The sequence below is a fragment of the Hyaena hyaena genome, unplaced genomic scaffold (assembly GCF_003009895.1).
Source record: "Hyaena hyaena isolate Hyena2069 unplaced genomic scaffold, ASM300989v1 scaffold_838, whole genome shotgun sequence".
NCBI classification, from domain to species: domain Eukaryota; kingdom Metazoa; phylum Chordata; class Mammalia; order Carnivora; family Hyaenidae; genus Hyaena; species Hyaena hyaena.
In genome coordinates, this window is record NW_024081465.1 from 673,463 (window position 1) to 697,759 (window position 24,297).

A 24,297-nucleotide genomic window follows, 5' to 3' on the forward strand; every position below is an offset into this window, starting at 1 on the left:
GGAGACACCTGACCTTCATAACACAAAGATTCTTGCCTATTGTCTCAGGTTCTCACCCTCCAATGCCCCCTCTCTGTACGGAGGGCTTTCCTACAACCTCCCTCTCTCATACTCTAATCGACTTTTGCCTGTTGCTCATTTTGTGTCCATTTCAGGATGTTGAGGGGGAAAAAAATCCTGCAGCAGACTCCCGGGGAGCACCTCACTAAAACAACACTGTTGTTTCCACCCACCCACCTCAGGGAAGCTGAGGGGGAGGGCAGCAGTAAGGAACCTTCTTGAAACTCCACAGGCGATCCTGCTGGGAAGCATTTGGGGAGGTGACCAGGCAAAGCACAGGAACCAAGGCTTGGGTCGTTGCTCAGATGAAAATCCATGCTGTCTCCACTGATCAGAGTTTCTGGAGATTTACACATTCTCCCTCTTTCTGCTGCACAGAGGGAGCCACCCTTCCAAACGGAACTTTCCCTTGTACATGCAAATGTCTCTTACAAATGAAATGTCCTGGGTTTCAGAGCTTTTCCTTTGTCAGATCAAAATAATCCTTATGCAAAGAGACACAATTTGAGGTGACAAACTGCTGCTTTTCAGTAAGAAAGTTTATTTTCCTAGGTCACAGCCAAATAACTTTCCAAATAGAGTGTACTTTAAAAAAAATTAATGTTTATTTCTGACAAAGAGACAGAAAGAGAGAGGAAGAGAGAGCATGCACAAGGGAGGCGCAGTGAGAAACGGAGACACAGAAGGTGAAGCAGGTTCAGCTGAGCTGTGAGCACAGAGCCTGACAGGGGCTCCAACTCCTCCACTGCAACATCATGACCTGAGCCAAAGTCGGGGGCCCAACCAACGGAGCCACCCAAGCTTCCCTAGAATGTACTTTTTTATACTCCCATCGCCATTATATGAAAATTCCATATGAATGGCTCAAGGTTTTCAGTGAAATTTGGTGTTGCCCTGTGTTTTTTGGGGTACTTTTTTGTTTTTCTGTGTGTTTCGTTTTGTTGCGATTCTAGTAAATATTGATGTTTTTCATAATATAATACGAAGTGATCTTACTACAGGTTGTCCTGGTGCCTGAAATTGAAATCGTTTAAAAGTGTAAGGTTGAACAAAAATCAAAACGACTGCATTTAAACATAGCGTGGGTTGAGAGTAAATGAAGTAACCTTGGTTTTCTATTTGGGGCAACTGCCTCCTGCCATTTTAACCTTTTTAAATAGTTTTTTTTAAAGTGTATTTATTGCTGACACAGACACGAGAGACCCAGAGAGGATCTGAGAGCAGGGGAAGAGCAGGGAGAGGGGACAGAGGGTCCCAAGCAGGCTCCAAGCAGACGGCAGCGAGCCCAGTGCAAGGCAGGAACACATGAACTGTGATGTGATGACCTGAGCAGATGTGGGACGCTGAACAGACTGAGCCACTCAGTCAGTCCTCTTCACTTTTTTTTTTTTTTTTTAATGAGGAAATCAGTACCACCCAGGACACCCAATGAACAAGGCTGCCAGTACAAAGGACTCCTGTCCAAACCAGGTGGATCCTTATTTCCCTACAAACCCCTAGCCCCTTCCTCTGGATGGATCTGAAGCACCAAGGTCAGTTCTCAAAGACGGAATGAAACCGTAGGAGAGGAAAACTTTGCTTCATCTGTTCTCAGTTCTTTGGCTGGTCTAATAATTGAACTATTATAAGACAGAATCATAAGTGAAAAAAAAGGCTTAATTATAGGAACATCAACGAGATGAGGGTCAGAGTCAGGCAAATGATCCTTACGTGCCACTGGGACTCAAGGAGAAGGGGTAGAGAATTAGAATTTCAAAGAGGGGGAAGTACATTCACAGGAAAAAGGAAAGAGTAAATGTTGGGCAAACAGATATTTGCCATGCCCGGCAGGCAACTCTTTTTTACAAGTTCCCCTTTGGTATTACCTCTTTTCCCAATAGAGATCTCTCATCTGATTCATTCTTTGTCTAAAAGCCTCAGAAAAGAAGGAAATCTTTTGCTTTGCACCAACAGAAGAATCTTAGAGGATATTTTGTTAAGTTAAATGAGCCACAAAGAGACAAACATGTACTGTATGATCGACAACATTTGGGGTGATGGAGAGTCTGTGGGGTCCGGAGCCGATGACCAAGAAAGATATCTTGAGAGTGTCTTTCGTGCAAAAAGGTGAGTTTATGAAAGCAGGGAGACAGGACCGATGCGCAGGAAGAGGTGCACTGAGGTAGTGGGGCGGGGGGGGGGGGGTTGACCCTTTCATTGAGTCCAGGAAGATGAAGCCAAGAGGGAATTTCCAAAGAGACTTTCACATGCTACAGACTCACTGGAGACCTAGCTGTTGTCAAGGTCAGGTTGTGTGTCCCTGCAGCAAAGCGTTGACATTGAGACAGTAGGGAGTTCCTGGACTTTAAACTAGGAAGGGATTGCCTTTTTCTGGGAAGTGGTGGACACTCATATCAGTTTAAACGTTTGTTTGTTTGTCCCTTCGTGGTTTGGGGTAGCCTGGGGTGTCGAAGGAATAGCCTACACGTCTCACCTGGGGAGGGGGTGTGCTACCTTGTGCTTAGCCCGTCAGCCTGCCTCAAGCCCCCTCATCAAAATCACATATATGTGGAACCTAAAACAGATAAAACTATATATAAAGATTAGCATGATTGTTGCCAGGGGCTACGGACAGGGAAATGTTCAGACATTGGATCAAATGGTAAAAGGTTTACTGATGCAGGATGGGTAGGCACTAAATGTTATAGCCTGGTGGGTAGAGTTAAGACTAGTGTCTTGTACACGTGGGATTTGCTAGGGGTAAGGTGTCTGGGTGGGTCAGTGGATTGGGCATGCGACTTCAGCTCAAACCATGACCTCGCAGTCTGTGCTTTTGAGTCCCTGTGCCTGGCTCTGTGCTGACAGCTCAGAGACCAGAGGCTGATTCAGATTCTGTGTCTCCCTCTGTCCCTGCCCCTCCCCTGCTCTCACTCTGTCTCTCTCTCTCAGAAATAAAAACTATTTAAAAATTGTCTTAATTAAACAAAATAACCACAATTTGCTAGGAGAGATTATGTTATGCTATAGTCACAACACACAAACGTATACATGTATTAATTCTGGGAGGTGAAGGATATGTTCATTAGATAGAGTGTGGTAATTAGTTTGTAAGCAGGACCCAAGGGTTCAAGAGCACCTGTCTCCAGTGGCCCCAGACAGACCCAGTTCTGCCACTTGTGGGTGACACAGTTGAAGGCCAGAAAGAGCACTTTGGCTGCCTCCATGTTGACTTCAAACTTTCTCACTGGGTTCCTTCCAGCTTGTCTCCTGACTCAGGAGGGAAACCCTGTGGACAAAGCCCTCTGAGAGGAACTGGAACTACCCGCTCAAGCCACAGGGACTGCCCTGGGCCAGAAAGACCCCAGCCCTGAGTGACTCCTAGACAGGACACCTTTAACCTTCACCGCCTACCTGCAGGTCCCCACTCACTTTGGCCCCACATCTCACTGACATAAACCTGGAATATTTCCCACACATCAGAGTCAGGAGAAAACAACCACTGAGCACACTAACCAAGAAAAACAAAGTAAATCATGAGCAAAGAATGTATAGGTAATATTAATACAGACAAAAATGCAAGTAATTTATTAGCAACTGACATATGACTGATTCCTATTTGAATTAAACCCTCACTGTTTTAAAATGTACTGAGTTGGAAAATTGTTATCCACAAACCTAAAACATAAATAAAAAGTTAAAACAAAATTAATTACCGTTGTGGAAACTATCATACAAGAGGCAGTATGATTAACAGAATTCGCAAAGAACAATCAGAAATTTTAACCATCAAAATCCTGAGTAAATCATAGATATTTGTTATAAAAGGATCCTGTTTAAAGAAAAATACATTAAAAATTTTCAAAAACCCTCCACTTGCAAGTATTTTTCAGAAATAACAAGGAGTGGAAATGAGAATGTAAGGAGGAGCCAATACCATTAAATGTCACCCCATATATGGAGTTGTCACTCATCTACAGTAAAGCATGATGGTACCTTAAGAAAGGGACAGTAAAGGGGCGCCTGGGTGGCTTAGTCGGTTAAGCGTCCGACTTTCGCTTAGCTCATGATCTCGCGGTTCGTGGGTTCAAGCCCTGCGTCGGGCTTTGTGCTGACTGTCAGCTCGGAGCCTGGAGCCTGTTTCAGTCTGTGACTCCCTCTCTCTCTGACCCTCCCCTGCTCACGCTGTCTCTCTCTCTCTCCTAGAAATAAATAAAACATTAAAAAAATTAAAAAAATATATTAAAAAAAAAGAAAGGGACAGTAAAGCTGAAGATATGAAACATCATGAGGATTTTTATCTCAATATCTAGAAATCCCCACTTCTTTGCCTTACACCAGGGATCTGAATCCCAGTCATACAGAATGTAATCTTCCAGGAGACATTCCTCAAAGGAAGTAACACAGCGCCAAGTGTGGATTTGCACCCATTGGCCAGGAAGTGAATGAGTTTTAAAATGTCAGCCCCAAGACCCCTAGCAACCCTCCCTCTTCTTCAAAGAATGTGAACCTTTTCTTTGTTTTTGTGAAACAGAGATTCATGTTTCTTTATTTTATTGTTTATTCTTTTGAGAAAGAGAGACTTCTTAAAAATGTTTATTTTTCTGAGAGACTTTTTAAAAAATGTGTCTTTATTTTTGAGTGGGGGAGGGGCAGAAACAGAGACACAGAATCCAAAGCAAACTCTGTCACCATAGAGCCCAATGCAGGGATCCAACCCACAAACCACAAGATCATGACCTTAGGCGAAGTCAGATGCTTATCTGACTGAGCTACTCAGGCGCGAGAAATTCATATTTATTGGGACGTATCATGATTCATTCATTGATAGTGAGGATGCAGAAATATAATTGCTTTATGGTAGCCTAGTACAATCAACAATTCTTCAAGGTAGACTAGTGTATACACTAACCAGTAGCTCATTATAAAATTGTTAATGGCATACAGTATAACAGTCATAGTCATAAGGCATTATTCGAAATTTTGTTACATTTTCTTAAGAACCACTTGTCAAAAATAAATTTAAAAGAACATATTAAAAACACAACTACTTACTTGTGATTATTGGCTGAAATGTAATTTTTCCAGTTCAAAATGATAGGCATTAAGTGCTATACCCTTAAGTATTTGAACAGAAAATTATAGAAAAGTAAGAAAACTAATACACTGTTAATATACACTGAATATCACTATATATATACTTAAAAATTTTTTTTTAATTTATTTCTGAGAGAGAGAGATAGCATGAGCAGGGGAGGGTCAGAGAGGGAGACACAGAACCTGAAATACGCTCCAGTTCTGCACTAGCTGTCAGCACAGAGCCCAACGCGGTCTCGAACCCACAAACTGTGAGGTCATGACCTGAGCCGAAGTCAGACCCTTAACCGACTGAGCCACCTAGGCGCCCCAATATATCTTCATGTAAGCATAGGTTCTCCACCTCCATAAGCTTCCCACACAATGTTCTACAAGATGAATATATATATATACATGTATATATGTATGTATATGCCACATCTTCTTTCTCCATTCATCTGTTGATGGACACTGATTGCTTCCATTTTGAAGTTATTGTAAATAATGCTGCAATTAATACTCAGGGGTGCATATATCCTTTGGGGGACATTCTTGGCCTTATTTCTTCTTTTTTTTTTTAATTTAAATTCAAGTTAGTTGGGTTGCCTCAGTGGTTCAGTTGGTTATGCATCTGACTCTTGGTTTCAGCCCAAGTCATGATCTCAGAGTTTGTGAGTTTGAGCCTCACGTTGGGCTCTGGGCTGACAGCATGGCACCTGCTTGGGATCCATTCTCTCTGTCATTTTCTCTGACTCTCTCTCTGTCCCTTTCTCTGTCTTTCTTTACTCCTTCCCTGCTTGCTCACTCTCAAAATACATGAAGAAATTTACAAAAGTAAAATTAATTCAGTTACATTACATAGTCTGTAGTATTGGTTTCAGGACTAAACCCCAGGGATTCTTCACGTACATATGACACTCAGTGCTCATCTCAACAAGTGTAGACTTCAATGTCCAACCCCCTATAAGCTTATCCCCCACCTCCCCTTCAGTCACCCTGATTTGTTCTGTGTACTAGAGTCTCTGGTGGTTTTCCTTCCTCTCTGTATCTTATTTTTCTTTCCCTTCACCTATGTTCATCTGTTTTGGTTCTTACATTCCACATATGAGTGAAATCCTATGATATTTGTCCTTCTCTGACTGACTTATTACACTTAGCATAACACACTTTAGTGCCACACACATTGTTTCAACGGGCAGGATTTCATTTTTTTTGATGGCCAAGTAATATTCCATTGTACATCTCTACCACTCCTTCTTTGTCTATTCACCCCTGATGAACATTTGGGCTCTTTCCAACATTTGCCTATTCTTGATAGAGCTGCTATAAACATTGGGTGCATGTGCCCCTGCAAATCAGCATTTTTGTATCCTTTGGATAAATAACTAGTAGTGCAATTGCCGGATCATACAGTAATACTATATTTAATCTGTTGAAGCTCCTCCATGCTGTTTTCCAGAGGAGCTGCCCCAGTTTTCATTCTACCAGATGTGCAAAACGGTTACCCTTTATCCATGCCCTTGCCAACACCGTTGTTTCTGCAGTTGTTAGTTTTAGCCACCAGGAATGAGGTGATATCTCATTGTGGTATTGATTTGTCTTTCCCTGATGATGAAGGATGTTGAGCATCATTTCCTGGGTCTGATAGCCATCTGGAAGCCTTCTTTGGAAAAGTGTCTCTTGGGTCTTTTGCCCATTTCTTCACCGGATTCTTTGTATCTTAAGTATTGACTTTGATACTTCCTTATAGATTATTGATACTAACCCTATACTCCATTTATCATTTGTAAATATCTTCTTCCATTACATCCGGGGCCTATTAGCTTTGTTGTTGGTTTTCTTTACTGTGAAGAAACTTTTTATCTTGATGAGGTCCCAATAGTCATTTTTGTTTTTAGTTCCCTTACCTCCAGAGACTTGTCCAGGAAGAATATGCTACAGTCAAAGTCAAAAAGGTTGCTGCCTGTGTTTGCATCTAGGATTTTGAGTTTCCTGTCTCACCTTTAGGTCTTTCACACATTTTGAACTTATTTGTTCATACGGTATAAGAACATGGTCCAGTTTCATTCTTCTGCATGTTGCTGTCCAGTTTTCTCAGCACCTTTTGCTGAAAAGACTGTCTCGTTCCATTGGATATTCTTTCCTGCTTTGTCAAAGATTAATTGCCCATGGGTTTGTGGGTCCATTTCTGGGTTCTCTATTCTGTTCCACTAATCTGTGGGTCTTTTCTAGTGCCAGTACTCTACTGTCTTGATGAGGATAGCTTTGTAATACAATCTGAAGTCTGCAATAGTGATGCCTCCAGCGTTGGTCTTTTTTTTCTACATTACTTTGGCTCTTTGGGTTAACTGTGTCTTTTGGATGCAAATAACAAGAGCTCTGGCCAGCATAGACCAGTTTAGGTCCAGGATACATTCACCTAGGAGACGGACTATGACACTATGATGTGTCAGACACTTACCAGGACTTCAGTATAATGTTAAAATCACCACCCACGGAGGAGCACAGCCTTCATTCATACAACATAGGATATGCATTTAAGCTTCTTTCCTAAGGATACATGTGCTTCCACCTGCCTTATATCCACCTCTACATAGGATGACAGAACTCCCCTTTCAGATATTCATTCTAGCCCTAAATAAAAGGAATTATTCACATCTTCTCTTCGATCGTCCACTTTGGAAGTTGTTCCCCCAATCGCCTTACTTGCTGCAAATAAAATGTCCTTTAGTGACAATTCCACCTAGTGTATTCACTACCTGTAACTCACCCTCGAAGTAATTCATGTCAGCGTAGATACAGGAAGTCATCTTCACACAAGAAGAGGAGGTGTCCATAGTTCTCTAACCTCACATCCTTGTATAGTTCCAGCTGAGGGAGTCTGAGTTAACAGTTATATACTTTATATATTCTCTTCCTTTGAGGTACCAAGATGGCATAGGATTCACTGAATCGCTGAACGCACTCTCTATTTCTGCAAGGTAAACTGTGAATGAAAGGTGTCGACAGGCACACACACGTTTGAGGACTGCATTCATATGGTACAGTACAAGTTGTGTCTATGTCTTAGATGGAAAGCTTTAGTGAGTTAGAAATGTAGTTATCAAATTATGTATTTCTTATTACTTAATGTTTACTTATTTTGAGAGGGAGAGACAGAGGATGAGCAGGGGAGGGGCAGGTAGAGAGAGGAGGAGACACAGGACTCAAAGCAGGCTCTAGGCCTATAACTTGTAACCTGTGTTAAGTAGGCGATTTGACGCTAGAATTCCCTGATCAGGGACAGGAAACATCACCCCTGCATCAAGGATGCTGCTCCACCAGGGCAGGTCTATGCTCCACCTGATGGCAGAGTCAGCCTAAGGGTTCTGGTACCTGAATCCCTATGGGGCCATCTGGTCAGTCTCATGAGGGACACTCTCTGCAGCCACAAAGCCTCTTTGGAATATTTGGGGATGCCCCCTGTAGGCTGTGTTTACGTTGTACCTGTTTCTAAGTCAGAGAAAGAGGAGTGAGTCATCCAGGGTCCTCTCCTCATTCCACAGAAGGAATTTCCTTCCTGGTACCCAGGTGGGACCCATTCCAAGCTCCTTCTATTATTTTCAGAGCACTGAGGATGTGTAGAGTTGCAAACAGATAGAAACAGATTGTTTGCATGGCATCTCATTATTCAAAAAACAGATAAAGGGTCATGATTCCTACCAGGCAGGAATTGTAAGGACAGAGCAAATTGGTACATTGTTGAATTCAGGATTGTAGAGAGAATGAGACGAAGAGGTGGGAGACAGAGGACATGGCTGCAGTTGGGCCACTTTCCTTTCTGTGTTGTGGTGTGAGATCTGGTGTCACTTCTGGAGGGTCATCCATGAACCAAGGAGTTGTTAAAGAAAAAGAACAACTTAGCAGTCGTAGTAGCATTTATTTTACATTCTCATTAAGAATACAAGTTTTCTAACATAATTGTCCCAGCAAATTCTGTTTATGTGAAGTTGCTGTTTATTTTACTTTATGGAATAGAAAGGAAAGAGACTAAATAGAAAAACATAATATGAACTCTAGGTGTTCTATTTCTCTGGGCAGGCTTAGGACAGAGCAGAAGAACCCAGGAGGCAGGTACTTTAAAACCTTGCAGACAGCTCCCTCCCTTGCCCAAACCAGATCCACCCCCTCCTGAGACTGTGTCCAGGTCTGGCCTGGCTCTGGGATCTCCTCCTTTCCTAGGCCAGATTCTAAGTTCAGGGACATGAACCAAAAACCCAGAAGCAGATAAATGGGAGCAGAGGACTGACTATATATTAGTGCTTTCATTTCTACCTTTCCAATTCAATCCTGTTTTTCATGAGTCTTTACCCAGAATCCTGTTTTCATTCCTGCAGTTTCAGTAGTTGCTCAAGAACAAAATATTAATATATGTATATATTATGACATGATTATAACAATCTAATTAACATGCCCAATATCTCATGTAGTTAGAAGTTTTGATTTTTTTTTTAAATTTTAATGTTTTATTTATTTTAGGGAGAGACAGTGTATGAGCAGGGGAGGGTCAGAGAGACAGGAAGACACAGAATCCGAAGCAGGCTCCAGGCTCTGAGCTGTCAGCACAGAGCCCAAGGAGAGGCTCAAACCTACTCATGTGAGATCATGACCTGAGCTAAAATTGGACGCTTAACCAATACAGGCTCCCGAGGAGTTTTGATTTTTGATTTTTGTTGAGAACATCAAAGATACACTCTCCTAGCAAATGTCTGGGAGAAACACATAATTATGTGTATCTCCATCCTGTCCTTTAGGTCTCCAGAGTTTCATGCATACCTGAAATTTTGTACCATTTGACCCAATCACTCAGTATGCCCTCCATCAGCTCCTGGCAATCACAATTCTACTCTGCTGCAGGAGTTCAATGTAATTAGATTCCAGATATAATAGAAATAGTACGGTATTTGCCATTTGGGGTGGCTTATTCCTCTTAGTATGAGATCCTCCAGGCTCATCTGCACTGTCCCAAAGGGAAAGATGTTCTTCTTCATTTAAGATTGAATTTTGTATCTCTATAGATAGAGAGATGATAGGTAGAGATAGATATGTATATTTATATAAATATATGATATATTGTTTATGGTGTATATCATTTATGACGTATAATGTATTCTATGATACTTATTTTATTTCATACATAATATTATCCAGAGATGACATGTTCCAAACATAATCCTAGAAAGCAGGGAAACGACATGGCAATACCAATTTCTGTCTTGTCGAATGATTAAACTTGAGTAAAAAACAAAACTGGGACCTCAAGTGTGGAGAATGAAGTGGTCATACATTGCTGATGAGAGTGTCCCAAGTACAGGAAACTGGCACTTTTAAACTCAAAACATTTTCGTATCCTGTTCAAAAAGGCACACACCACAATGTAAAGTCCCTGAACTTAGAATCTAACCTTCTTTCAGTATTTTTCAAGTCATCCATGTTTCATTCCTGTGGCATGCAAATATTCCTTTTCAATCCATAGGTAAACAGAAGATGGCAAATGGGTCAGGCCCAGTATCTCCATCTTCATGGTTAACGTAGGACACCTAGTGGTCAACTCACGGGACATTATCGGGATTAAATCACCTCATATATGTGAAGTTCCCTACGGGGTACACCATTGCCTCCTTTGAAACAAGAAATTAGTGCTCAATCCACATTGCAGTCATTGATTTCTACATGTTGTTTTCCAAGTGGAGACTGGTTCAGACACTAGTGCATTCTAGAGCCTTCTGTGAGTAAACTGTAAAGTGCTGTGGAAGCATGTGGTCCTGCAGGATGGTGACGGTGGCCTTTGCTGGGAACCAACAGAAAACTCACCACAGAGGAAAGTAGGTGGTAAACTTCTCCCTGGGAACTCAGAAGGAGTTGTCTGTGTTGAGTCAGATGGTGGCTGTAGGGGGCTCAGGTGTGCGGAGCCTGTGTTCTCCACTGTAGTGCCCCTAAACGTGGGTCTCAGGGAGCAGCATCAGCACTAACAAGGAACTGGAGAAAGATGCCAATTCACGGACCCCATTCCAAACCTGCAGAACATCATTTTTTCGTTGGGACCTGGACACCACATGATTTAAATGCACAGGAAAACTTGAAAGCACAAAGTGCCTAGCAGCCTGGGTGGACAGTAAACATCCCCTGGCGACTTATAAGAACCAGCATCACCTGCGCCCTCTGCCGAAGTCTGTCTATTGGTCAGAGTGAGAGCATCGACGCTGCTTTAACCATGAGCTCCAGGTGAGGATCGCAGACGTATTCGGGAGGCTGAGTCCGACTCAGTTGAAGAGATGAGGACAGTCTGTTTGGCATGGACAGGAAGGGGCATGAGAGTGAAGCCCAGGTTCCCCAAGCTGTGACAGGATGTGTGGCCACCTGGGAAGGAGGGGGAGAAAGACACTCGAATACTGGAAGGGGAAACTCGCATGTAAGTGGCCGTGCAGGAGCTCCTTTTTTTTTTCTGAATCTTCGCTGTGACAGAGTCATTGAGAGGGTGACCTTTTGTGCATTTCAGGAGTTTTCTGCCTCTGAGGGGATGAGAGCAGGTGAAGAGGCTGTGCTGAGGCCTTTAAAGGCCTACAGATGTGATTTCTCCACATAATACCACCTCAGAAAGCACTTGAGAGCTAGAACGGAGAGGAAAAAATGGCTGCTTCTAAGGTAAGTCTAGTCTTGACATGCTAGGGGCTGTGTCCTCAGTTCCTACTGAAATGCTGTGCATTTACAACTTACAAACCTTACTTCTCAACCTCTGCTGGTTCGGCCTAGCAAATTTGTTTTGGACTAGTATTTATCCCTTTCCTGACAGGCAACTCGTTGCTTTAGGACATGGAGTTAAGTCCCTGGGCCATCTCTCCATTCTCTACGCCCAGGTTTTCGATACAGCATGAGGAATTTCTGTCATGAATTCATGACCTGCAGATTATTGAAAATAACCCTTTGGTGACAGATGAATATGGGGATGTGTTGCGGACCCCAGGAAAGGTGAAGGTAATATACTTATGTCTTGTCTGAAGTGACCTGAGTCTGTGTAAACTAGATGAGCATGAAACAATAAGGTCTCATGGTTGTTTCAGTCAGTTCAGCGTTGGACTCTGATTTCAGCTCACGTTATATGATGTCACAGTTTTGATTGAGTTCAAGCCCTGTGTCAGGGTGCTCACTGTCAGCAGAGCTTGCCTGGAATACTGCTAGAGGCCCGCTCCAGACAGTTCAGGGGTCCCTGAAGTGTGGACGGTGTCAGCAAGAGAGAGAGAGAGCCACAAGAATCTCTCTGGTCACCAGACAGGCATCTATTCCCTGTCGGTTTTGGTGTCTTTGTTTATAGGTCAAACATTAACAAGGCATCAGAAAATGGAACTTTTACAATGGAGAGTTCTCTGTGATGAGATATTTTGGAAAATGTACAGAAACAGGTTTTCCAGAAGTTCTTGCAGAACTTCCCCAATTATAGTGAGGTAGAGTCACTAAGAAAATAACAGGATGTTCTTAGTGGAAAAACAGGATACAATTCACATTTTAATAACACTAAGATTAAGTCATAGGTTAAGTTGTAGATACTCTTGTCCATCCTCATCACAGCTGCCAGGGTAAGGGAAGGTGTTTGTGGAATGGAGGCCTTAGGGAAGGGACTGCTATACATCACCAGTTAGAGAAGGTATATGTAGTAACTGATGTTCTGCCCTAATCTGTTCCTTCTCTCAAAGTTAGGCTCTTTGTCTCCAGGCAAGACTTAATTGTCCACTTATATTCCTTATGGCACCGGGAAGCCAACCCTACCTTTAAAAAGTTTAGGTCATTTCCAGTACATAGAAGAGCCTCTTCGAGTGCATTTACCTTTGTGTCTAGTTTTTTGTCTATGATTTCTTGAATAGCTGGGGCATGAGAAACATTTTTGGTTAGCTGATTTCATGTTGAGCTGTAAGAACCTCTTGGACTAATGCAACAGTAGAAACAGAATTGTACACGTAAAGGCCAATCTTTGATGACCAAGGGTCATTAGCCTGACATAGCTCCAGGGAAGTACCAAGGAAAACGGGACGTGTCGGAGACGTGATGTCTGTTCCCATAATCATAAAAGAAAACGTTCCCACAGTAAGTTCCTACAGAAGGTGCAATCATCATACCAGGGCCAGAATGAGGGGACAAGTCACTCCAGATACCAATCAACAAGGTACTTTTGGGGTCGGTGCTCAATTAGAAATAATTGAGTGGGGGTGGATATCAGTTGTCATCTGATGGCAAGAGACCATGCAAACTTGCCTTAACCTCACCAGGAGCGTTCTTGATGACAGGGCTCAGAATGGCTCCCAACAGCATACTCTCATCCTGTCTTTTTCCCCTCCCCTGTACACTTTCTCTCTTGATCAAATTAAATGGGCTTAAAACAAAAAGAACATGAAGAAAGAAATCAGTTGGCTATTTGGTCCTTAATGAGACAGAATTCTGAAAAAGAGACTTGCTATCTAGATTGTTTCAAAGACTTCCTATTTTACATACATTGAAGGGGTGTGTGGGTGGCTCAGTCGTTTAAGCAACTAACTTCAGCTCATGAGATATCATGGTTCAGGGGTTTGAGCGTTGTGTTAGGCTCTGTGATGACAGCACAAAACTTGTGTCTGTTTTAGATGCAGGTTCTCCATATCTCTCTCTCTGTCTCTCTCTCTCATTCCTCTCCTCCTGCTGTCCTTCTCTGTCTCTCCCCCTCCTCTCAAAAATAATAAACATTAGGGGCGCCTGGGTGGCTTAGTCGGTTAAGCGTCCGACTTTCACTTGGGTCATGATCTCACGGTTGGTGGGTTCGAGCCCCGCGTCGGGCTCTGTGCTGACTGCCAGCTCAGAGCCTGGAGCCTGTTTCAGGGTCTGTGACTCCCTCTCTCTCTGACCCTCCCCTGCTCACGCTGTCTCTCTCTCTCCTAGAAATAAATTAAAAAAAATTTAAAAAAAAATAAACATTAATTTTGTAATAAAAAGTACATTGAACACTATAGGACATGGGTGGAATCTGAGGCTGGAATATTGCCAAAACCCTCTCTATTTTCATGATTGATATTCTATTATGATTTGCAGGGGTTTTTGCTTTTTTACATCCTTTGGAAACTCCATCAAAACAATGATGAGTCCTTTTACATGTACAAGGCCACTGATAACAATTTGTCTCATTACAACTGATATTAACATTGTAAAGTGGATCAGGGTGTCTCTGACAGATTCCTCCAGAAAATAAACTCTCTTTCCTCATTGACAGGCGATTCTGGTCTTTGCAAATAAAGGTTTTATACTAGTCCTGGACCTTCTAAGTTGCAGTTTTATTCTCTACTGTGTAAAAGATATATTCTCCATTTTTACTGTTTTAAATTTTCAGCAAAAGGAAACCAGTAAAATATAAATACTATATGTTCATGATCTTAAAATTCTATAATGTAACTTGACATTAATGATAGCATTTCAAGGAAATAATCAGGCATTTGTTGGTGTAAGGAAATACTCATGATGTTTAATCTAAACCTTAATCTGCCCCTTCCGTGAGGTAGTCTGTTGCCTTCCCTGTGAATTAGTGATAATTCTAGAAACCAAATGGCATAGGATACTATTACCCACAGTTTCAAATCTGATACCTATTCCTTATTTTAGATTCAATAGTACTTGGAAGTGGAGTTCAGGGAGCTGCATATTGAAAAGTCTTACAAACTGTTATATAGAGGCCAAGAGGAAACAATGTTTGGAAACAGACTTCTCTGCATACTTCTGTAATGTGTCCTGCTTTCTACTGAGCACAATGCTGGATTTGAAATTGTAGATTCTCCAGCCACGATCGTGTATAATTTTGCTATCAATAGGTCTTGCTGTCCTTAATGTAGATCGGGTCAGGTTCTTGGGAAAAGGACTGAGCCCTGACACATGAAGAGGAAGGAGAGAGCAACCACACACCCAGGTAACTGGGAATGAATGAAGCAGATGACAGAAGCGAGGGACCAAAGACAAAGCAGAAAACTCAATCTTAAAACATGGGAATCTTTTGGAAAGTCAGTTTGAATGGAATGATTCTAGAAGCCTAGGTGTATTTCGCTGGTGGTCACAGAGGTACCTCTCCTGTCTCCCTCTTCCTATGCTCCTCCATCCTTTTTGGGTGCCCTTCTGTTCCAATGTGTTCCATGACATTCACAGTAAAATTGAAAAGGCTTCCATGGCCAGTTAGGGTCAATTTGACCAGACTGGTTTTCTGTTCCTTTTGTGAGCATGTGAAAATCTGTATACAGAGGGAGTTGCTAACTGGAGGCCCCAGTGTGATTTAATCCTGTCCCACTTATGGGTGAACTGGTAGCCTGGAGATATACACAATATATGGTACAACATCAGGAATGTGAGGTGGACTGATGAGCCCCTATCAAATCTCATACAGTGCAGCCCACCCCGTAGAGGCTACCCATTGACGAAACCCACTAGTCTGTCCTCAGAAATATACTGGGAGCCTCACTGTTTACATTGGCCTCAACCATGGAGTCATTGGCCATTTCCTGAAGACTTGATTGATGTTGGGCCCCTTCAGGTCCTAAGTGTCAGAATCCTTGTGATTGAGACACTAGAGATAGTAGTTCAAAAAACTATACAGGGGATCCCAAAGAGAAGGCATAGCTGAGAATGACAACATTGCTTGTCAAAATTTCATGTAACACAAATCACTTGAGGTTCCCCTTGAAAACAGATTCTGGGGACCACACTCAGATACCATGGCTTCCCTAGGTCTAGATGAAGGTGATTAATTCGTACTGCTAAGAAGCATTGAGGATGCTCTCCCCGGACTTCATCTGTAGTAGCACTAAGCTAGAGAAAGCAGAAGAGCACCTCTGAGTCCCTTCTACCCAACCATCTTATCTCAACACAAATAGTGCTGTTGCCAGTGGAAATTACTAACAGCTTTTGAGAAAATATTCTCTGCAAATCCCCTAAAAATTGGAAAGGGACTAGACAAGGCAGTGGTGTCTGACGAAGACTCTTTGGGGTACACCTGTGTACTCAACTATCAAAGGGATGTTTATTGAGTATCTACCACATGCTCCGAGTATATGAGGATGCACTGTGTCTGGGACGCTGACCTGGGAATCTTATGTTATGCAAGTTAATCTTTCCCAAGCCCTGGGAATTGGGTACACTATGTTCATTTTTGCAGGAATATTGGATTCCTGGTGAGCCTCTGGAGCAGAGAGTGATTCTCTTCTTTAGAATGATAAGTACTCTTGAAACCAATGTTGGATTTGATGGCACAAATATAGAGAGCAGATGGGAGACGGAAATAAAGGGTGGAGCAGAGCCTCTGAGGGAAATTGGATGGATACGATTTGCATTTATATATTTGGTTAATTTTAATGCGTAGAACAACAAGGGACATCCCAGGAATGGAAGGTGGGATGCATTGTGTTACCTTGGAAGCACTGTTTGAACCAGAAAGAGGAAAGAAACTCACTAAGTGGTAAGTCCTTTGGAATCCATTCTCGGAATCTGAGCCTCTCGCAATTGTGACCTTTAATTGGCTACTCAGGAAGTTGAGCTGCTAGGAACTCTGTTCTCTGAGCTGTTCTGAGAAGGGAGGATCAGGGACTGGCAGTGGAGGTTAATTTCGTGGTGGAACAGGTCACTTGTGACAGAATCTTTGTCATGATGACAAAGACTTTTCATGACCATGCTGTGTCAGGCTCCGCAAGGACCATGGAGACAGAAAGACTACTTAAGATGTAAATTCTGGGACAGCTGAGCTCTGTGCCCACAATGTTAGCCCCGAAGTATGAAACCAGAAACCTGGGGCGTAATAAGGTCTGCTGCAGTGGTCGGACTGATGGTAGCCTGAGTGTGTATATTACACGGAATGATCCTGTATGGCCGGTCCCTGCTCCCCATTTTCTCAGGGTCACCTGCACGGTGGGAGATACCACACTTGAGGGGTTCACCTGCATTCTCTTTGGGCACATGTGTGAAGTAGTGATAATAACAAAGGGAGAGATGAGAGAAGGCATCAAAACTCTGGGTGTGATAACATTGGTGTGAGGGAGGACTGGTCTGTCCAGAGACTCTATCCCTTCTCGTTTCAAATGTAAATTCAGGTCTGTGGGCTTGGGAGAGAAGGGATTCAAGGCTGGTGCTCTGGAGACCCGGGCAGGTGAAGGGAAGAGCACATGAGTAGGTTTTGGCCAAGAGAGGGACAATGTATGCCAGAAGTCCTCTGTGCACATGTGCAGCACGTGGTCAGAAACTCTTATCTGCGCAGGCGCCGTGGGGAGCCATTACCAAGAGTGAAACCTGGGAACGGGAGGGTCGAATCACCTCAGTGTCTTATGTGCATGTGCAAAGGCAGGCTGGGAGAGGCAGGGAAAGATGTCCTATTGAGGTTTATGCCCATGCTGAGTGGGAAAGGTGCTCAGTGAGAAAGGTGCTCAGAATGAAAGATGGTCCTGTGTGGTAGTAAAAGATGAACTGATACATGTTCTAATGATCGAGAGTTAACCTTACCAGTGTTTTTCTTCAGGTGGTTTAGCATATTCCTTCCACAGGAGATAGTGTAAGGTTTTGATAGAGACGATGTGGAAGGAACAGAAAGACAGTGCTTGACCGGATAAGCCTTCAGTAGGTGTCCTCATTTTTGGAATGCAATTGTAAGCAAAGAGTAAGTGCCACGAAGTTAATATCAGAAACCTTACAGAGGAGTATTATGGTACCCTGCCTGAAAGCAAAAATGACTTCTTCGGAGATTAAAATACCAGATAACAATGTAAATTAAAAAGCATATGAGAGGGGGAAAATGCAGTATATAATGGCAAAAGGTTAGAAAACAAGTTACTGTAAATTAGCCTGTACAAGTTGGTTTTGATAAACTGTTGGGTCTTGGTTACAGTAAAGGACGATGATTTCATCGAAATAGTATTCTCCCCACACATCAAAATCTGAAAACAAGAGGTCCTTTTGAAACGGTCATTTAGCATTCCCCTCCCCCCAATCCTCATATCGCAGAAATAAGTTTTTGAATATCAACTAGCCATTTAGGGAACTCTTAAGATACAGATGTTCATAAACCTTACACAAGCTCTAATTGAGGTACTTACAGATACACCAACATTTATGGAAAGAGGTGCTGGTTTGAAAATTTGAAAATATTCCGTGAGTTACAGAAAGACCCTATTCATGTCCTTCTAAAACCAACCTGGGGGAAAACCTTAATACGCTCTTCTAAACACCGTATAGTTAAATACCATCCACAAATGACCCCTTATTTCATAATGACCTTTACTATGTCCTATTAGAGACCTTGGCTTAGTCTATTTGTCTGATGTAAGCATAGCTACCTGGCTTTCCTTCAGTTTCTGTTTGCATGGAGTATCTTTTTCCACACCAGCACTTTCAGGCTGACTGTGTTACTAAAGCTGAAGTGAGTCTCGTGAAGGCACCTTATACGCGTGTCTTGAGTTTCTTTCCATTCAGCCAATCTATATCTCTTGATTGAAGAGTTTGGTCTACTTATAGTTATTTTATGTACTTAATTTATTTTAAAATTCAAGTTAGGTAACGTAAAGTGCAGTATTGGTTTCAGGAGTACCCAGAGAGTCATCATTTACATATCACACCCAGTGCTCTTCTCAAAAAGTGCTCTCTCCAATGCCTATCATGCATTTAACCTATTCACCCGCCCCACCTCTGCTCCAGCAACCTTCGGTTCTCTGTATTAAGAGTCTCTTCTGGTTTGCCTCCCTGTCTGCTTTTGTCTAATTTTGCCTTTCCTTCCCCTATTGCATCCGTTGTGTTCTCAAATTCTACATAACAGTGAAATCGTATGATCTCTTTCTTTCTCTGACTGGCTCATTTCACTGAGCAAAATACCCTCCAGTTCCATCCACAATGTTGCAAATGGCAAGATTTCATTCTGTTTATTGCTGAGTAATAGTCCATTTTGTGTGTGTGTGTGTGTGTGTGTGTGTGTGTTTGTGTGTGTCCTTTGTCTATTCATCAGTTGATAGACATTTGGGCTTTTTACATAATTTGGCTATTGTTGATACCACTGCTATAAATACGGGTGTGCATGCTGCCGTTATATCAGCACTTCTGTATCCTTTGGATAAGTGTAAATGCTGCATCATACAGTAGTTCTATTTTCAAATTTTTGAGGAATCTAAATACTGTTCTCCAAAGTGGATGCACAAGTTTGCATTCCCCCCAACAGTGCAAAAGTGTTCCCCTTTCTCTGCATTCTTGCCATAATCTCTTGTTTCTCGAATTATTAATTTTAGCCATTCTGTTTCTTTTTTTAATTTAAATTGATTTACATGGAGAGAGAAAAGAAACAGCATGAGTAAGGGAAGGACTGAGTGAGGGAAGGACAGACAGAGAGGGACAGAGAGAACATCCCAGACAGAGTCGGCACTGTCAGAGAAGAGCCTGACATGGGGCTTGAACCCATGCACTGTAATGTGACATCATGACCTGAGCTGAAGTGAAGCTTCAGAAGCTCAACAGACTGAGCCACCCAGATACCTGTAATTTTATCCATTCGGACACATATGAGATGGAATCTCAATGTGGGTCTGATTTGTATTTCCCTGATGACAAGTGATGTTGAGCACATTTTCATGGTTCTCTTCGCCACTGAATGTCCTCTTGGAAAAATGTGTTTTCATTTCTTCTGCCCACTGTTTCACTGGATTATCTGGGTTTTCAGTGTTCATTATGGTAACATCTTTCTAGATTTGGATACTAACCCTTATCTGAAATGTCAATTGCAAATACCCTCTCCATTCCATTTTTTGTCTTTTAGTATTTTTCATCGTCTGTTCCCTGTGCAGAGGCGTTTGCTTGGTTTTGTTTTTTTTAAATGAGGTGACATAGTTGATTTCTGTTTGTATTCCCTTTGCCCGGAAACATATCAAGGAAGAATTGGCTCTGGCCTAGGTCACAGAGGTTTCCTGCATATTTCTCCTGTAGGATTTTAATGGTTTCCTGACTCATATTTAGGTCTTGCATTCATTTTGATTTTATTCTTGTGTCTGGTGTAAGAATGTTGTCCAGTTGCATTCTTCTGCAAGTCGCTGTCCAGCTCCCGCAGCAACATTTGGTGAAGAGACTGTCTTTTTTCCATGGGATACTCTTTCCTCTTGTGTTCAAGATGAGTGGCCATATATGTATGAGTACGTTTACACATTCTCTATTCTATTCCAGGCATCTATGCGTCTGTTTTTGTGGTGGTATCATACTGTCTTGAGGATTACAGCTTTTGAATACACTCTAAAGTCCAGAATTGTGATGCCTCTACTCATGGTTTCCTTCTAGCACATCACTTTGGCTGCTCAAGTCTTTTGTGGTTCCATGCAAATTTTAGGATTGTTCTAGCTCTGTGACTAATGCTCGTGTTCTTTTGATAGAGATGGCGTTGTATGTGTAGATTACTTTGGGGAGTATGACATTTTAATAATATTTGGTCTAATCCATGAGGATGGGATGTTTTTCCATTTGTTTTTGTCTTCTTGAATTCCTTTCATAAGCTTTCTCTAGTTTTTGCATACAGATCTTTTACACCTTTGGCTAGGTTTATTCTTAGGTAACTTAGTGTTTTGGGGGCAGTTATAAATAAGTTCAAATCCTTGATACTTCTGCTGCTTCATTATAAATGTGTAGAAATGCAACCGATTTCTGTACATGGATTTCATATCCCGTGATTTTGCAGAATTCATGTATCCGCCCTTGCAGTTTTTTGGTGGAGTGTTTCAGGCTTCTATATAGAGTGTCATGTCCTCTACAAAGAGTAAACTTGGACATCTTCCTTGCCCAATTGGAAATCTTTTATTTCTGTTTCCTGTCTGATTGCTGGGCCTAAGACTTTGAGTACTGTGTTACACAACAGTGGTGAGAGAGAACACCTGTGTCATGCTCCTGATCTTAGGGTAAAAGCTCTCCGTTTTTCCCCATTGAGGGTGATATTAACTGTGGGGCTTGTCATCTATCGAAAGGATCATATGGTACTTACCTTTTACTTATTAGTATCCGTGTAGTTTATCACAGTGATATCCATATAGTGAACCATATGTGCAGCCCAGAAATAAACCCCACTTGATCATGGTGAATCATTATTTCCTCTTCAGTGTTTATTTTGTGAGAGATAGAGATACAGAGAAAGATAGCACTAGGAGGGAGGGGCAGAGAAAGAGGGAGAGGAAATCTCAAATAGGGTCCGAGGTCTCACTGTAGACTCAACATAGGGCTAGAACTCATGAACTGTGAGATTATGACCTGAGCCAAAATAGAGTCTGAAAGCCAACTAACTGAGCCAATCAGGTGCCCAAATTATTCTTTTCATGTAGCGTTGAACTCCATTTGCTAATATCTTGTTGAGTATTTCTGAATCCAGGATCCTCAAGGATATTGGCTTCCTTTATAGATATGTCTTTGTCTGACGTTATAATCAAGGGAATGCTAGCTTCACAAAATGCGTTTGGAAGCTTTCCTTCCTTTTCTGTTTCTTGGAACACTTTAAGGAAACGTGGAATGTACTCTCTTTAAACTGTCTCTTAGAATTCCCCTGTGAAACCATCTGGCCCAGGACTCTTTGTAGTGGGATGTTTAAAACCAATTCAGTTTCTTGGCTGGTAATGGTGGTGTTCAAATGCACTCCCTTTTCCTGTTTGAGTTTTGGTCATTTGTTTCGAGGAATTTGTCCCTTTCTACCAGATTGTCCAGTTTGTTCACATAATTTTCAAGGCATTCTCTTATAAGCGTTTCTACTCCTGTGGCGTTGGTTGTGATATCACCTCTTGCGTTCCTAATTTCATCTATAGGTCCTCTTGGTTTTCTTTCTGGGAAGTCTGGCTAGGGTGTTATCCATTTTGTTTATTCTTTCAAAGACACCGCTCTCAGATTCGTTGACCTACTCTACTGTTTCCTTTGGAATCCATATTATTTAAATCTGTCTAATCCTTAGTATTTCCCTTTTTCTGCTGGCTCTAAGCCTTCTTTGTTGCTGCTTTTCTATCTCCTATAAGTATGACATTAGGCTATGTAGTTGGGACATTTCTTGATTTTGGAGAGCGGCCCAAGTTGCAAAGCATTTTCCTCTCAGGATTGCCTTTGCTGCATCCCAAAGGGTTTGGATGGTCTTGTGTTCATTTGCATTTGATTCCATGTATTTTCAAATTCCATTAATTTCCTGGTCAACCCAATCATTTCCTTCTTTAGTAGGCTGTTCTATAACTTCTATGTATTTGAGGGCTTTCCAATTTTTTCTTGTGGTTGATTTCATGTTTCATAGTGTTGTGATCTGAAAATATTTACCGTATGAACTCATCTTTTATACCTGTGGAGGACAGATTTGTGATCCCATATGTCATCTATTGTGGAGAATGTTCCATGTGCACATGGGAAGAATGTGTATCCTGTTCCTTTAGGATGAAATGTTCTCAGCATCTCTGTTAAGTCCATTTGGTGCAGTGTGTCATTGAGACCTATTGTTCCCTTATTGATTTTCTGCTTCCATGATCTGTTCATTGCAGTGAAGAGAGTAATAAGGTCTCCTGCAATTATGGTATTGTGTTCAATAAGTTTGCTTATGTTTGTTATGGATTTATATGTTTGTGTGGTCCCAATGTGAGGCCTCAATATTTACAATTATTAATTCTTCTTAATGGAGAGTCATTTGGATTATGAGACAATGCCCTTCTTCATTCCTTGTTGCAGTCTTTGTTTTAACATCTAGTTTTCCTGGGGCACCTGAGCGGCTGAGTCGGCTGAGTGTCTGACTTCGGCTCAAGCATGATCTTGTGTCAGTGAAATTGAGCTCCGTGTCGGGCTCTGTGCTGACAGCTCATAGCCTGGCGCCTACTTTGGATTCTGTCTTCTGCTCTCTCTCTCTGCACCTCTCCTGCTCATGCTCTGCTTGATCTCAAAAATGCAAAGAAAAATTTAAATCTAATTTTCTGATAAAACTATAGATATATCAGATTTGTTTTGACATGTATTAGCTTGATCGAAGGTTCCCCATCCCCTCACTTTCAAATCTGCAAGTGTACTCAGGTCTAAAATGAGTCTATTCAAGGCAGTTTATTGAGGGATTTTGTTTTTGGATTGTTTTTATTTAGTTTGGTTGTTGTTGTTGTTACTTTTTTAATCCATTTTGATACCTTATGTTTTTTATTGGGGCATTTACTGTACTGAAAATCAGAGTGATTTGAAAGATCTAAATATAGTAGTATTGAGATATCTGGAGATTTTGTGTTTCTGCTGATGTTCTCCAGTCCTTTATAGACATTGCTGCTTTCCGTTAAAAGCCCCATTTAGAATTCCTTGTAGAGCTGCGTTAGTTATTACTAAATTTACTTTTCCTTTTTCTTTTCTTTTTTTCGAGAGAGACAGGGTGCAGGTGGGGTAGGGGTGGAGTGATAAGGCAATACAGAATCTGAAGCAGGCTCCAGATTCTGAGCTGTCCACACACTGCCCGATGTGACAATTCAACTCACACACCATGACATCATGACCTGAGCCAAAGGCGGACTCTTAACCGAATGAATTACACAGGTGCCCCAGTGTCACTAACTTCCTTAGTTTTTGTTTGTCTGGGAAAATCTGTGTCTCTTCTTCTATTCTGAATGACAGCCTTGTAAGAGGAATCGTGGCTGCATATTTTTCCTAATCAACACATTGAGTATGTCCTGTCACTGCTTTCCAGTCTAACAACCTTCAGGGGATACTTCTCCTAATAAACTTATGTTACTACTCTTGTAGTTTAAGGACATTTTGTCCATAGCTGCTTTTGGGACTCTTTCTTTGTCTTTATATTTTGCAATTTTCGCAGGGTCATAATGTGATGTCGACCTGTCTTTGTTCGTTTTGAAGGCAGTTCTCTTTACCCCTGGACTTAGGTGCCTGTTTCCTTGCCTTGATGGTGGAAGATCTTACCTGGAATGTGTTCAAACACACCTTCCATCCCTTGTTCTCCTGCTCCTTCTTCTGGGATTCCTATGATAAGGAGAATGTTCTATTTCATAAAATCACTTAGTTCTTTACAAATTCCCTCATGATCAAGTTATTTTCTTTCCCTCTCTTTTTTAGCTTCATTATTTTGCAAACTTGTGTCTCCTATTTCACCTTTTCTCTCCTCTGCTGCTTCCATCCTTGCTGTCATTGTATCTAGTT

General features: G+C 41.8%; 1 pseudogene; it reads left to right on the plus strand.

Moving 5' to 3' along the window:
- The window catches only part of LOC120222061, a 169,038-nt pseudogene that overhangs the window by 105,013 nt on the left and 39,728 nt on the right, over window positions 1-24,297 (plus strand).